At 37.1% G+C, this 14776-nt stretch overlaps 1 protein-coding gene across 14 annotated transcripts in view; it reads left to right on the forward strand.

The window, feature by feature from the left end:
* The window catches only part of RGS22 (regulator of G protein signaling 22), a 177600-nt gene that overhangs the window by 78381 nt on the left and 84443 nt on the right, over positions 1–14776 (forward strand). The gene's annotated exons all lie outside the window — the stretch shown is intronic.

The following is a 14776-nucleotide window of genomic DNA, read 5'->3' on the forward strand; positions in this document are numbered from 1 at the left end:
TCTATTTTGTTTGGTTTGCTTTATTTTCTCTTTGCTAGCAATTACTTGGTCTTCCAAAAAAGGACATCCCATATTTTTTTTGATTTATGCCTTTTTGGTTTGGTTGTGAGTGATTTAAAAGAGAACCCAAGAGAGGACTTGTCATGAATCATTGAAGTGATGGGGAGCAGAGGCATTGACCAAAGTGTTTGCTGAGCTTCTTGCAGAAATCAGCTGTGGACAGACTCAGGCTGGTGACCTTGTAGAGGGCGGGAAAGGATGTTGACTGTGTGTGGTGTAGGCTCTGTGTCGTCGCCTGTGCTTGTGTGTTCCACACCATGGAGACCAATACTGAGTGGTAGAGAAGAGAACATCTCAAGACCACCCTGAAGCAAAACAGAGGAGGAAAAAAAGATAGAGGAGGAAGAATAGAGGATTCCCTGCAGAAGGAGACAGAGAGAATGGCCTCTTTTGAGGGGGAGAATGAAAGGGAATAGAATTATGACTCAAGCTGACTTAATCTTTTCAGTTTTTTATTCTTAGGATTTTATGATCTTTTATGGAGAGAAGTCTTCAAGCCTAGAAAACTGCAAATCACGTCCGTATCTGTTGACCATTTAAGAGGTTCTTACAAGCTGGAATAGTCCCATTCCAGAGAACCTCTCCCTGAATGATGCGGAGTTAGTTGTGTCATATTATTTATTACCTTACACTCTTATTCAAGATAGTGTAGAGTATTGCTGCTGGATGTTTGTTGTTAGCTTCCACCACCTGCACTCTGGCTTTGATAACCGTGCTTTGGAAATCAGCTGACAGAGCTTTGTACTATTTTTACTATGCAAACAAGGGCTTCAGCTTCTACCTGGTCTGGATCTGGCTCCGTGCAATCGTAGAGTTATATCTCTCATTTGCCAGTGCCATTTTTTGAGACCACACCGTGGGCTCTTCCATTGTTAACCCTTTACCTGTGAGTCTCCACTTGCCCTCCTCCCCCTAACCTATTGCCTCTCTCGGGTGGAGTACCATCTGTTATTTATTATGTTCTCACTACTGCAAAGCCTCCTCCTCCAAAAATCTTCAGCTGCTCAATCAAGTGGGTCTTTGTTGTTGTTGTAATCACCATATTTCCCTGCACTTGTAAAAGTGGAAATTCTTTTTAAGTTTGTTAGACTTACTAACTCTTAGTAATGATATTATTCAATCTGCTATAGAAGTATTGTGAGATAGGATGCAGCCAAGTTTTGGTTATTCTGAGGTGGATTATTCTGTTTTGGGGTTATCAAGGTCCATAAACTTTTTATCCTCCTCTAGATTATCTTTAAAAAAATTTTTTAAAGGGGCACCTGGGTGGCTCAGTTGGTTAAGCGTCCAACTTTGGCTCAGGTCATGATCTTGCAGTTTGTGGGCTCGAGCCCCACGTTGGGCTCCGTGCTGACAGCTCAGAGCCTGAAGCCTGCTTCAGATTCTGTGTCTCCCTCTCTCTGCCCCTCCCCAACTCACGTTCTGTCTCTCAAAAAAATAAGTAAATGTTAAAATTTTTTTTTTAAAAAAAGAACTATAATTGGCATACAGTGTTATATACAACATAGTGATTCAACACTCCTGTACATTACTCAGTGTTCATCATTGTAAGTGAGTCACATCTGTCACCAAATATTACTACATTATTGACTGTATTCCCTATGCTCTACTTCTCATTTCCATGACTTATTTTATAACTAGAAGTTTGTACCTCTTAATCCTCTTTATCTATTTTATCCATCTCCTCACTTATGTCTCCTCTGGCAACCATCAGTTTGTTCTCGTATTTAAGGGTGTTTTTTTGTTTGTTTGTTCATTTATTTTGTTTTTTAGATTCCTCATGTAGCCCCAGAGAGTATTATGTTAAGTGAAATAACAGAGAAAGATAAATACCATGAATTCACTTATCCTTCCCTAGGTTATCTTTTGGGGAGTCACAGCACCTGGGGGGAGGGAAACAATGGAGAAAATTACTTTCAGGTGAATAGGGGGACACCAAAAGAGCAAGTCATGTTTTTGTTTTTGTTTTTGTTTTTGTTTTTTTACATCTATGGTTACTTTATGTTTTAGTTAAAGGAGCAATTGTCTACATTGGTTTAGGTTTAATTATCCAAGATTTCTGTGCCTCCAGAGGCAAGAATTGCCTCTAATATCATAATCCTATAGATTTGTTTCACAGTGTGAAATGCTATTCATTTCTTTATAATAGAAATGCTATATGGCTTTCTTCAAGAGTGTATCTACAATACAGATATTTGGATCAATGGTGTCAGTGGCAGAGTGCAATCAGCTGGCATTGTGTTAAAGTCACTATGAACTTGATTTTATGTATTTTTTATACATCTGACAAGCTGTATGGTAGGAGACCAAGAGTTGCTTCCAAGTGACTTACATGCTTTTCTGTATGCTAGTAGGCAGATGACATACCTTGGTGGCAGTGATTTGACATGAGGGACTGTGGTCTGAGAGTTTCAGCTACAGTCTTGGGGGGCATATCCTGAAGATTTTACTGCGTGGCCTCAAGATAGAATAGTGCGGTTAGAAGCCAATTGAAATGGCAAGGAGAAAATTCTCTGCACTACCATTGTGCAGAGATAAAGTCTTTCACTAGCAACAGTTTGCTGGACTACCATCTATCACTGCTAAGATTTGGAGCCTAGATTGTTGCCAAAGATAGTCCTACTGCTTTTTCGATACTACCCACTTGCTCTGATGATAGAGCGCTACAATAGAATGGAGCAGAGCTGGGTACCACTGTCTTTTATAATGTCTTTCACCTTTGTAGAAATCTTTCCAACAAACTCCATCCCAACAAAAACTATGCATTTAGAATTTACCACTCTCCATAGCATATACATTGAGAATTTTTTGCAATTAGTAAACAAATGTGATCATAAATATTATACATGTTCACACATGTGTGCACCACTTATTCTTATTAGTCATACACACAATTAAAAAGTAGGAAAGAGGAAGAGAGAAAAAAATGGTAAAAATTAGAGCCTGGAAGAGAGCTTACTTGGGGAATGTAGGAGTTAATGAGTGGAGAGGGTAGGTAAGAATGAAATGTAAATGAGGATTAAGAGGATTTGCTTACTTTTACTACAAAGTGCTACTTAATATAAAGATAGTCTTGCAGCAGTGTGAGATTTTTGCCTTATTCAAATGGAACGTCAGGAGAACACATTGTTGTTTTACTGTATCACTAGATCAGAGGGCATATGACAAAGAAGGAAAAGAATCACAGAACTTGGAGTTGAAAGAAATGAATTTAAATCACATATTATTATTATGCTAGTTCTTAGCTGTGTAAACGTAGTCAAGTCACTGAGTTTAAGAAGCCTCTGTTTCATGTTCTATAAAATGTGGATGGCAATAATGGTTTACATTTTATTTCCTTATACTGCTTTAGAAGTTACATATTCTATTTGTTTTCACCCTTACAGTTTTAACATGCATACCAAAATTAACAACGTCTACAATTAATCATCTTTATTCTTTCAAAAGGTTTAGGATATTAGAACACTTTAATTCCACCATACCTTGCCCATTTTACATATCATTTTTGTATGGCATTTAAAATTTTCTTATATACCTACAAAGTAGTCATCATCATCTGTTTTTGATACTGTTGATGCTTGTGTAGATTTATTCACACGCGAATTTCATGCTTACCATTGTTTTTTGCATCATACTCCTTCCTTTGGGTTTCATTTCTGAAGAATATCTTTTAGTAGGTTTTTTTTTATTATTAGAATTTACTAGTGGTAAACATCAGGTTTTGTTTGTCTGAAAATGTCTATTTTAATTCTCTCGTTGATCATGTAGCTGCATATAGAATTCTAGGTTGACAATTTTCTCTTAGCACTTTGAAGGTATTATTTTACTGCCTTATGGTTTCTATTGCCATTATTGAGGAGTCTGCTCTTGTTCCTCTGCTTTTTCTCATTATTTGATTTTAAATCATTTCTTGGACTTCAGTGTTCTATATTTCACTTCAGTGTGTTTACCACAATTTCTTGGATCTGAATTGCTTGTAAAATCTGAGGAATCGTGTCTTTCATCACTTCTGTAAAATCCTCAGCCATTATTTCTTTTTACTTCTATTTCTTTCTACAGTCTTTCTCTTTTCTGTGTTCTGTCATTCTGGATTCCCTGGCTGGTCAATGTTGTCAATCCTATATCTCTCTTAATGTCTCTTTCAAGTTTTTCCATCTTTTAATATCTGTGTTTTATGTTGTAAATTGAAATAGAACAATTTCCTTTGATTTTCCATCTATTATTTCTTCAGCAGATTTCAATCTGCTATTTAACCCATCCATTGGGTTAAATTATTTTAAGAATTATGTTTATTATTGGACATTCTACTTGTGTTTTTCAAATTTTCCTGATGTTTTTGTCTCATTTTCCCTCATGTTTTTACTTCTTCTTTTATGTCTTTAAGCATTTTAAAGATATAATATGTAGCTGTGTTAGTTATCTGTTCCTGCATAAATAGTATTACCATAACTGTGATTTAAAATGATACACATTTACTATTTCACAGTTTACTTAGGTAAGGAGTCTGGGCACAGCTTTGCTGGGTCCTCTGCAAGGCTGTAAATCAAGATGTTGGCCAGGGCTGGTTTCTCATCTGGAGCGCCCCTAGGGAAGGCTCTGCTCCATGGTAGTCAGCAGCATCTGGTTCCTTGCAGCCACTGGCTGAGAGCTCAGTTTTTTGCTGGCTGTCAGCTAGAAGCTTTGCCAGCTCTGTGCCATGTGGCATGGCCCCCTCCATGGCGGCAGCTTCCATCATGGCAGCTTGCTTTTCCAAAACCAGCAATGGATGGAGTTTCTTAGCAAGACAAGCATATAACACACACACACATATAATCATGTGTATCTCATCACTGTTGCTATATTCTATTGGTCAGAAGCAAGCCACATGTTATGCCCACACTTAGGGGGAGAGAATTCTAAAAGGGCATGAAGACTAGGAAGCACTGTGTTGATGGGAGCCACCCTAGAGTCTGGCTGCTAGAGCGTCCAATGATTTTATGCTTTGCAGTTCTTGGGAGAACTAATTTTGCTATTTATTATGTTTGCTGACATGTTGGATTTCTTCTTTTGTGTACTGTAATTTTGAATTATGACCTCTTCAGTGAGGTGTTTATCTGTGCTGCTTATACTAGGCACATTTTCAATGCTAATTTCTCATCTTGGATTTTCCTTATTTGCCAAGTGTAATCTTGAAAACCAAACCCTTATGATGGTAAATTCACAATAATTAATCCTTAGTAGGTATTTTTTTCTTTTTGCATAGAGTCTAGGCCAAGACAAGCAAGCTTCTGTTTTGTTTCCTGGATTTGGTCAATGTAGATATAGGTAGTGACAGAGACAGAGACAGAGGAAGAGACAGAGATAGAGATACAGAGATACACACATACATACATTTTTTTTCCTATTCTGAATTTTACATTGTGTATACCTCTTCAAGGACCTCTGTGTATGTATAGCTCTTAATATAACTTTTCCACCTAGTGAGGGTCCAAGGCCTTATCTCCCAAACCCAGTGGCTCTTAAAATCCATACCCTTGGTTTACTCCATGCTAATCCCATTGTCAGCTCATACTTATCACCCTGATTTTTAGTGTATTCCTTAATTTTGGCCCCTGGTGGTTTTCCTTACTATCTCAGCCATATATTTAAAAGAGTATTTGTCATATTTTATCCAGTATTTCTAGGTATTTTGTAGAGAGAGGGTTTTCATTTTCAAGTAATCTAGCCTGTCTGTATGCCAGAAAAGAAGTCTCTGCAAGAAGCAGTCATGTGTTTTTGAATTCAATACCCACAGCAAGTATACAAGGGATTTTTATCCTGTTTTTTTATGGATAAAAAGAAACTAAATCTCTGAAATTTTAACCTTGCCAAAGTTTCATAGCTAGAAACAAAACTAAGCCCAAACTTGAGATGCAGAACCTATTTCAATGTTGCACTTTAGCCTCCTTTACCCTATAAAAGTTCTCATGTCTACTTCACAGGACTTTTGTAAGGATTGTATAAGATAATGTGGGTGGATACAGGCATACCTTAGAGATATTGTAGATTTGGTCCAGAACACTGCAATAAAGGAAATATCACCATAAAATGAGTCAAACAATTTTTCTTTTGTTTCCCAATGCATATAAAAGTAATGTTTACACTACACTGTAGTCTGTTAAGTGTGTGATAGTCCTATGTCTAAAAAACAATGTGTGTACTTTAATTAAAAAGCACTTTATTGCTAACAAATGCTAACCATCATCTGAGCTTTCAGCAAATCATATTTTTTTTTGCTGGTGGAGGGTCTTTCCTTGACTTTGGTGGCTGCTGACTGATCAACAGAGTGATGGTTACCGAAGCTTGGAGTGGCCGTCGTGATTTCTTAAAATAAAATAACAATGAAGTGTGCTGCATCGTTTGACTTTCTTTTACTTGACACTCAGAGGCCATTGTAGGATTGTTAACTGACCTAATTTCAATATTGTTGTGTCTCTCAGGGAATAGGGAGGCCCAAGAACAGGGAGAGAGACGGGACTGGCTGAGTGGTGGAGCCGTCAGAACACACACAATCATTAAGTCTGTCATCTTCTATGGGCATAGGTTGTGTTGCCCCAAAATAATTACAAAAACATCAAAGGTCACTGATCATAGATCACCATAACAAATAGGATAATAATGAAAATGTGTGAAATATTGCGAGAATTACCAAAATGTGATATGGAGACATGAAGTGAGCAAATGCTGTTGGAAAAATGGTGTCAATTGAGTTTCTTGATGCAGAGTTGCCACAAACCTTCAGTTTTGTAAAAAAATGCAGTATCTGCAAAGCACAGCAAAGCAAAATGCAATAAAATGAGTTTTGCTATATAATGTAGAGCACTCCGTGGAATAAGTAGGTGTTATTATTGTTAGAGTCGATACTTAAGGTTCTCTCAATTATCTAGATAATGGGGAAGGAAAAGAGCAATTTGAAGGTATTGAAGCCAATAGGTTGGAAGGACAGCAACTCCTAAATTCATAGCTGTTCATTTAATCAATACGGGAACTTAATTGAGTTTCAAAATACAGCTTAAGTCAAACATATACTTCATAGAATATCTTTTACAGTATTGTTGCTCATTAATTAACATTCACTGAAAGCAGCTATGTGCCATGCAATTAGAACAACGTTCTTGGCTTAATGAGCTCACTTTCTAGTGGGAGGGGGTGTAGAAATGATTAGTGAAGCATTTCAATTTTATTTTAAATAAAACCAAATTAACAGCACCTTAACTGGAGATTAAATTAGTTCTTTCTTCACGAGCAGGTAACAGTTTTTATTTTTTTTGTTCTCTTTAAAAATATTTTTTTGTGGGGTGCCTGGGTGGGTCAGCCGGTTGAGTTTCTGACTTTGGCTCAGGTCATAATCTTACAGTTCATGAGTTTGGGCCCCATATCGGGCTCTGTGCTGAGCCTGGAACCTGCTTCAGATTCTGTATCTCCCTCTCTCTATGCCCCTCCTCCACTTGTGTGTGCTCTCTCTCTCTCAAAAATAAACATTAAAAAAATTTGTCTAAATATATTTTTTTGTGGGGCTGCCTGAGTGGCCCAGTCATTTGGGCATCTGACTCTTGATTTCGGCTCAGGTCATGATCTCACGGTTCATGGGTTCAAGCCCCGCACTGTCCTTGGTGCTGGCAGTGCAGAGCCTGCTTGGGATTCTCTCTCTCTCTCTCTCTCTCTCTCTCTCTCTCTCTCTCCCTCTTTCTTTCTGCACCTCCCCCACTTGTCTGTCTGTCTCTCTCTCTCTTTCTCTCTCAAAACAGGTAAATAACTTTAAAATTTTTTTAAAGATTTTATTTTTAATTTTTTAGATGTTTATTTATTTGAGAGAGAGAGAGAAAGAGCATGAGTGGAGGAGGGGCGGAGAGAGAGTGAGACAGAATCTGAAGTGGGCTCCAGGCTTTGAGCTGTAATCACAGAGCCCGATGCAGGATTTGAACTCATGAACCGCAAGATCATGACTTGAGATGAAGTCAGATGCTTAAACGACTAAGCTACCCAGGTGCTACTAAAGATTTTATTTTTAAGTAACCTCTACACCCAACATGGGGCTCAAATATACAACCCTGAAATCAAAAGTCACATGTTCTGCCCAGTGAACCAGCCAGGTACCCCCTCCTTCTTTTAATTATTGAATTATAATTTACATACAGTGTTACATTAGTTTCAGGTGTACAACACAGCAGTTTGACAGTTCTATATATTACTCAGTGTTTACCATGATAATTGTAGTCACCATACAAAGTTATTACAATATTATTGTATATTGTTAATACAATATTATTGTATTGTTAATACAATATATTCGTTATGTGATACTTTCCATCTCTGTGACTTATTTATTTTATAACTGGAGGTTTATAGCTCTTAATCTTTTTTTTTTTTTTTTTTTTTTTTTAAATTTTTTTTTTCAACGTTTATTTATTTTTGGGACAGAGAGAGACAGAGCATGAACGGGGGAGGGGCAGAGAGAGAGGGAGACACAGAATCGGAAACAGGCTCCAGGCTCTGAGCCATCAGCCCAGAGCCCGACGCGGGGCTCGAACTCACGGACCGCGAGATCGTGACCTGGCTGAAGTCGGACGCTTAACCGACTGCGCCACCCAGGCGCCCCTCTTAATCTTTTTTTAATCCATTTCACCTGTCCCCTCACTCATCTCCCCTCTGGCAACAACTAGATTCTATTGGTTCTATATATTTAAGATTCTATTCGTTTATTATTTGGTCATTTGTTTTTTTAGATTCCATATATGAGTGAAATTGTATGGGAGTTGTCTTTCTCTGTCTGATTTATTTCACTTAGCATTATACCCTGTAGGTCCATCTATGTTGTTGCAAATAGGAAGCTCTTTTCTTTTAATGGCTGAGTAATATTCCGTTATATATATGTGTATACACACATATATACACACACACACACATACACACCACATACTTACCCATTCATATATCAATGGACATTTAGCTTGCTTCCGTATCTTGGCTACTGTAAATAATGCTGCAGTAAACATAGAGGTGCATATATCTTTTTGAATTAGTGTTTTCAGTTATTATTTTTTAAAATAATCATCAGCTTCTTTTCTAATACCTGTAGGAGGGAGAGAACTATTTCCTTCTTTTCTCATTTTTGAGCCAAAAACTTTCATCCTTTTTTCTTATTCTTACCCTATGAAGCAGTGCAAAATAAATGTTTCTCTTTTGGGTGACAACATTTCAAACAAAAAACTATAATGTCATGTTTTATTCATAACAACATTAGACTAAATCTCAAATCTTTTCAGTATCTTTTACCATAGCTAGATGAAATCTTGACATTTGGAAGTTCCTCTCCTGACATCTCCATTCAGTAATTTGAGAGCTTGGAAATATTCCAGCCTCTAGTGAGAGACCCTGTTGCTTCTATGTATGTACATTCCTCAAAGAAATCACTTGATGGGTGGGTCCCATGGCAAATAAGTCAGTCTTAAGTGACTACTACTATCTACCCGGAGTCTGTAGTGCTGTCACTGGTTTATTCTTGTGTTTGCAAAATTTCACAAGAGAGAAAGAACACACAAAAGCTGAGTCAATAAATGTCATCAGACCCATATTATGCACTGATATTTTGGGGAAGCCTAAGTTATGATCTGATGGTAATGCAGAATTCATTAATATATTCATTCAGCAATTATTTACTGCTATCCTCATTCTCTCTGGCCCCAAATCACTTTAGTTTCGTATTAGGTTAGCTTAAGACACAGTGTAGAGCCAAATGAAGTTCACACCAGGTTGTGCAGCATAATCCTACCTGAGGGTTCTACAGGTGCGTCCATGTATTTGGCTCCTTTTCTTCTTCCTATTCCTGTCTATTACTGTAGAAAGAAGAAATCAACATAAACTGGATAGCTGTTGGATCACCAATACAAGCATGTGTTCCCCAGCCTAAAAACTTTTCCTGACATTTCCACAAACATCTATCAAACAACTAGGCTCTGATCCATGGTGGGAACCGTCTGGTCGGGGCGGGGGTGGGGGTGGGGCAACAAAACACACACAGGTGCTATCAAGGTTCGAGAATGTGCTCTTCTTTTGCCTACTTTTCCAGAGAACCTTAGAAGGATTGAGAAATAAGAGACCATGTAGCTCTTTACCCATAAAATTTGCATTGCCTGACAATGTTTCCCAATGTAGTTTGAACTAATTTTAGGTAACCAAAACTTTGGGTGTTACCATAAATTCCTTTGAAAAAACTTCTTACAGCACAAGAGGGACAGTGTTGAAATTTTTCCTGATAATCAACTTAGTTTTTTTCCTTGCTTGCTGCCATCCATTACCTTAATTGTTTAGCTCCTCTCCTTACTTGGCATTTACAGGATTTAAATACTTCAGGGTGGTCCTGACATTTTCATTAAAGTGCTATGAGCTAAGTGCTCCCTGTCTAGGCTGATGGTGTATTTTCAGGTGCACTAACAGAGCTCATTATTTCTTTACACAGCAGCAGCATTAAGAATCAAGCTGTGTTTCCTAAAAGATGAATGGGCATGGGTAAGGGGTGAGGTTGGGGTGGTGATTTAATATGGAAAATCATGTGCCTCTTCATAGCTTTATGGTAAGTTTCAGTGTCTTTATAATTAGGCTGTGTCTTGAGTGCTAGGCAATTATTATTCAGGCTTTGTTGCATTATTTGTTTTTGTTACTAGAGAGATGGTGTCCCAAGTAGCAGTCAGGCTTGGAATCCTGAGCACAATGAATCACTGAGCATGAAATCAGCAGAGTTCTCATCTTGCATTGCATTTTATTGCGCTTGCTAGTGAAGTGGATTCAGGAAGAACACATATAGCAGCCAGCTTTCTGGCTAACAGTTATTCATTCATTTCCCCTATTCCTGATGTTTATACCAGCTATCCACATTCAGTCTTAAGATTTTAATACTATGTGATTATTAACCAAAAGAGGATCTCTAAAGATCCTCTTTTAATCCTCTTGTTTCAAGAAAAGTCAACATATAAATTCCTCTAAGCCATAATTATCATTATACCTGACATTTATTTAATGTTTACCATCTCTTAGGTTCTGTGGTAGTCATTTTATGTGGATAATTGTCTTTAATTCTTCACAATCCCAAGAACCAGATATGGGTATTATCTCCATTTTACAGATTAGGAAACCGAGATTTAGACAAAGTGAATACTTTCCTGAGGCCATCCATTTAGCAATTAGTGAGCTTGGAATCAGACCCAAATATGCGGACTCTAGACTCTTAACTTCTAAAGTTGTTGCTTTCTTATTATCGTCTTTAGAAAAAGGAGTATCTGTTTATCACCTTATTTAATCTTTTCATTTTGATATCTTAAATTATCTTTATAGACATCAGATACCAAATTTCATCTTTAACCTTTCCCCCACCGGACTGTTAAGTTCCATGAAGAAGACTGTCTGCTTTGTTCACCTTGTGTATTCAGAACTGGAGCTGGCATATAAAAGATGCTCTAATATTTACTGAATGACCGAATGAGCTCATTGGCAAATTTCTATCCTTAGCAACATATTATAAACCTTATTGTAGAAAATCACTGATTATATATGACTGCCAGCCAGGCGTTTTTATTTAAAAACATTAAAAAAAATAAAGTAGTTTAATGAGCCTGCATATACCATTACCCAACTTCAACCATGAACAGCATTCTATCTTTCTAGACATGCTGTGTGTATAGTTCAAGTTTGCTTTTAGAAAAGAGCTCCTGAGAAATTTCACTGGAACAACAGTGAAGTCTCCCTGTCCTTTTCTTTTTCCACTTTACCCGAGGAATCTTAAAAATAAGGTTGCTTCCTGAAACTGAAACTGTGAAATCAATGTGTAAAACAGTGTGTAAATAAAACACAGCAGTTGTCTAGACAATGGTTTCACAGGCCTGCAAGACTTAAAATGAAGGTACCAGTACATTTATAGAAGGGATGTTCCCACCAAGAAGAGGCATTAGTCAGCAGTGCATTCACAAAGGGAAGTTTTGCAGAGACTGACCTTGACCTCACACTTGAAGCACTATCCTTAGCTGTCTACTTCCTGAGCACCTTATTAGCCTAATAGATCCAATAGAGAGAACATTCATGGGGATCATAGTTAACTTCCCTTATTCTGACTGTAAGCAACCTCTATACTTAAGCTTGCTTTCTAAGGTGATGTGCTGGCTAACATAAACATCCAACCTGTTTGACGGTTGATTTTCTCATTGTAAAGTAATCCCTCAATGATCTGGTTTCATTTATCAGTTTCTCTACCTTTGTTAGCATGGATTAGCTTCCTTGTGAGACAGGTTTTTTTGTGTGTTTTTTTTAAGCCAAAAATGTTAAATAGTCATACTTTTCTCATTGAATTATTCTTTGTTCACTGACTTTCAAGAAATTATTTTTATTGGAGGTTAAATAATTCCATTAGTCTAAATACATATTTTGTTTTTGTCAGTTAACAGGTTTTTCTGGTTAATTAATCCAAAACTTACCAAAATAATATACTTATTTGTTCCTTAGGTTGCCTTAAATTTTGTAGTAATAACTCTTTTTGTGTGTAATTGTTTATTTTATTCCCTTCTATATTAATCAGTTTTGCTTAAAATACCTTAAGCAATGGCCCAAGTTAGTCTAAAGCCTAGTATATTTTGTCCCTTGAATTTGTGGTTTGTTTTTGTCTTTGCTTAACATGTTCTGTTTTCCCTCCTGATTTTTCATTCTGTCCAAAATGATTCAAGTTTGTTTCATTCTTTTATCCTACTGGCATTTTTTTTTTAAGGTTCTCTTTTGCACTGAGTTCTTAGTAGAGTCTGAGTAATTGCCAGAAATTCTCCATTTGATTGTCATCACATTATCTTTTTTTGTGCAACTCCATTTGTGTTGATCTCTGCAGTAGTTTGCCTCTCAATATCAGGATGTTGCAATCTCTAGGAATCTTTAAGATTCCTAATTGAAAAACCCCAAGGTCCTTCACATGAAAACCCATTTGTGGAAAGCACCATCTGCAATTTATTCCCTCTCGGCATAGCTTCTCAGTAATGTTTTTGAGCTCCTAGTGGGATATGAGAAGTCATTAAAAATCATCATTTTTTCCTCTTTTTGTAGAAAAAAAAACTGGATTGCTTGAACTTGCTCATTATTTTCTTTTTCTGCCTCATATGAACTCAGATAATGATGTTCTATGCCCGGTAGAGCTGTGAATGGTTATGAAAACAGACCTCACTTTTTGCTGAAGTAAATATTTTGTGATTTCTGAAAGTGTCCTGTATCAGGACATTTATATTCCTATTTTAAATCCCTCTAGGGACTCTTTGCCTCTAGGTTTTTGAAACACAGTTTCATCTTGTTGTTTCATATAAATTCCAAGAATAGAATTTTTGAGCCCCGTTGAGAAGATCCCACATTACTTGCTATTTGCCTCAAGCACAGCAATATGTTTTGTTGTTGTTGTCATGGCTTAGCAGACATCTGTTCTGTTGTGTTTGAGGTTATCTGCGAAATGATTTTGGTTTTTTGGGAACCTCGACACTGTATCAAGATCCATTAGTACCAGTTTTATTTCCCATGATGCTTCATGTTTTTTCCTCGTAGCTGTTCCTTATATTCTCTTGGGAGGACTAGTTAACAAGCTTTTCCCCACTAAACGCTTACGTCCTCTGATTTACTAATCAGACTGAAGTTAAACTGAACGTTTGAAGCTCAGCTTTGCCCTTTTCTAAATGAGGACTCTGCAGAATGTAAAGTTTCAAAGAAAAGCTTGTTTTCGCTCTTCTTGCAGTTCAACTTTACTCCAGTTTAACTATTAAAAAGAACTTTACTATATCCATGTTTTAAAAACTGGATGTCAACTAAACAGTACTTAAGTAAACTGTTATAAACTGGCGTATAGTGGTGTGAACTGGTATATTCTGGTATGTGACTTTGCCTCCAGTGAATATTTGAACTAGTTGGTGTCATTTGCCTTTTTTTCTGACTTTATTTCTCTCTTTTAGCAATCATGAGAGGAAAGGGGAGTATATGCCTTTTAATCAGTGATGTGATGATAAATATTTAACAACCAGCTCTCCAGGGGGAAGAGCCGCCCTGATCTGTACCATTTGTGTATCTCTGGGTGTAAATACTCTCCCCGTGAATGATTTCAAGCTGCCAACATGACATCACTGAACACAGGGTTAGGAAGAGACATGTGTTAGAACATGCAGTAGTATTTCCACCATTCAGATACAACAGAGGTAAACTACCTCAAGAGAACGGGTGATAGTAAAACAGTAAAGTCATTAGGAAGTGATGAATTTTGAGTATTCATTATCTTTGTTTCCAATATAATTGAATTGTAGGTTCATGTAATTTAGTTTTTGACAATAACTACATTTATCAAGCTGCTTACATAATCCCCCAAAATTCATGAATTCATGAGCTGGTATGAGGTGGTTACCGTAGACCATTGCTTAAGACAGAGGAAAAGAGAGGACAAGAGAACTTTCACTCTGATCCTTTCAAGTTTCTCTAATGTTACAGTTATAGACAACTGCCCTCCACCTTTATTTTTCTCCCATCCTTTAGAGACTGCTTATGAACCCCTTGCTTACACCTACCAAAGAAGGCACATCACCTTTGCTCCAGAATCTCCAGGTCCCGCACAGTTTGCTTATTATGAATTGAAAGAAGGAGCTTATGGAAAAAAGTGTATATTTCAGTAGCCAAAACCTTTTTTCTTCTTTTGTCT

The sequence above is a fragment of the Puma concolor genome, chromosome F2, assembly GCF_028749965.1.
Source record: "Puma concolor isolate L17-30 chromosome F2, mPumCon1.1.hap2, whole genome shotgun sequence".
In the NCBI taxonomy this organism is placed as follows: Eukaryota; Metazoa; Chordata; class Mammalia; order Carnivora; family Felidae; genus Puma; species Puma concolor.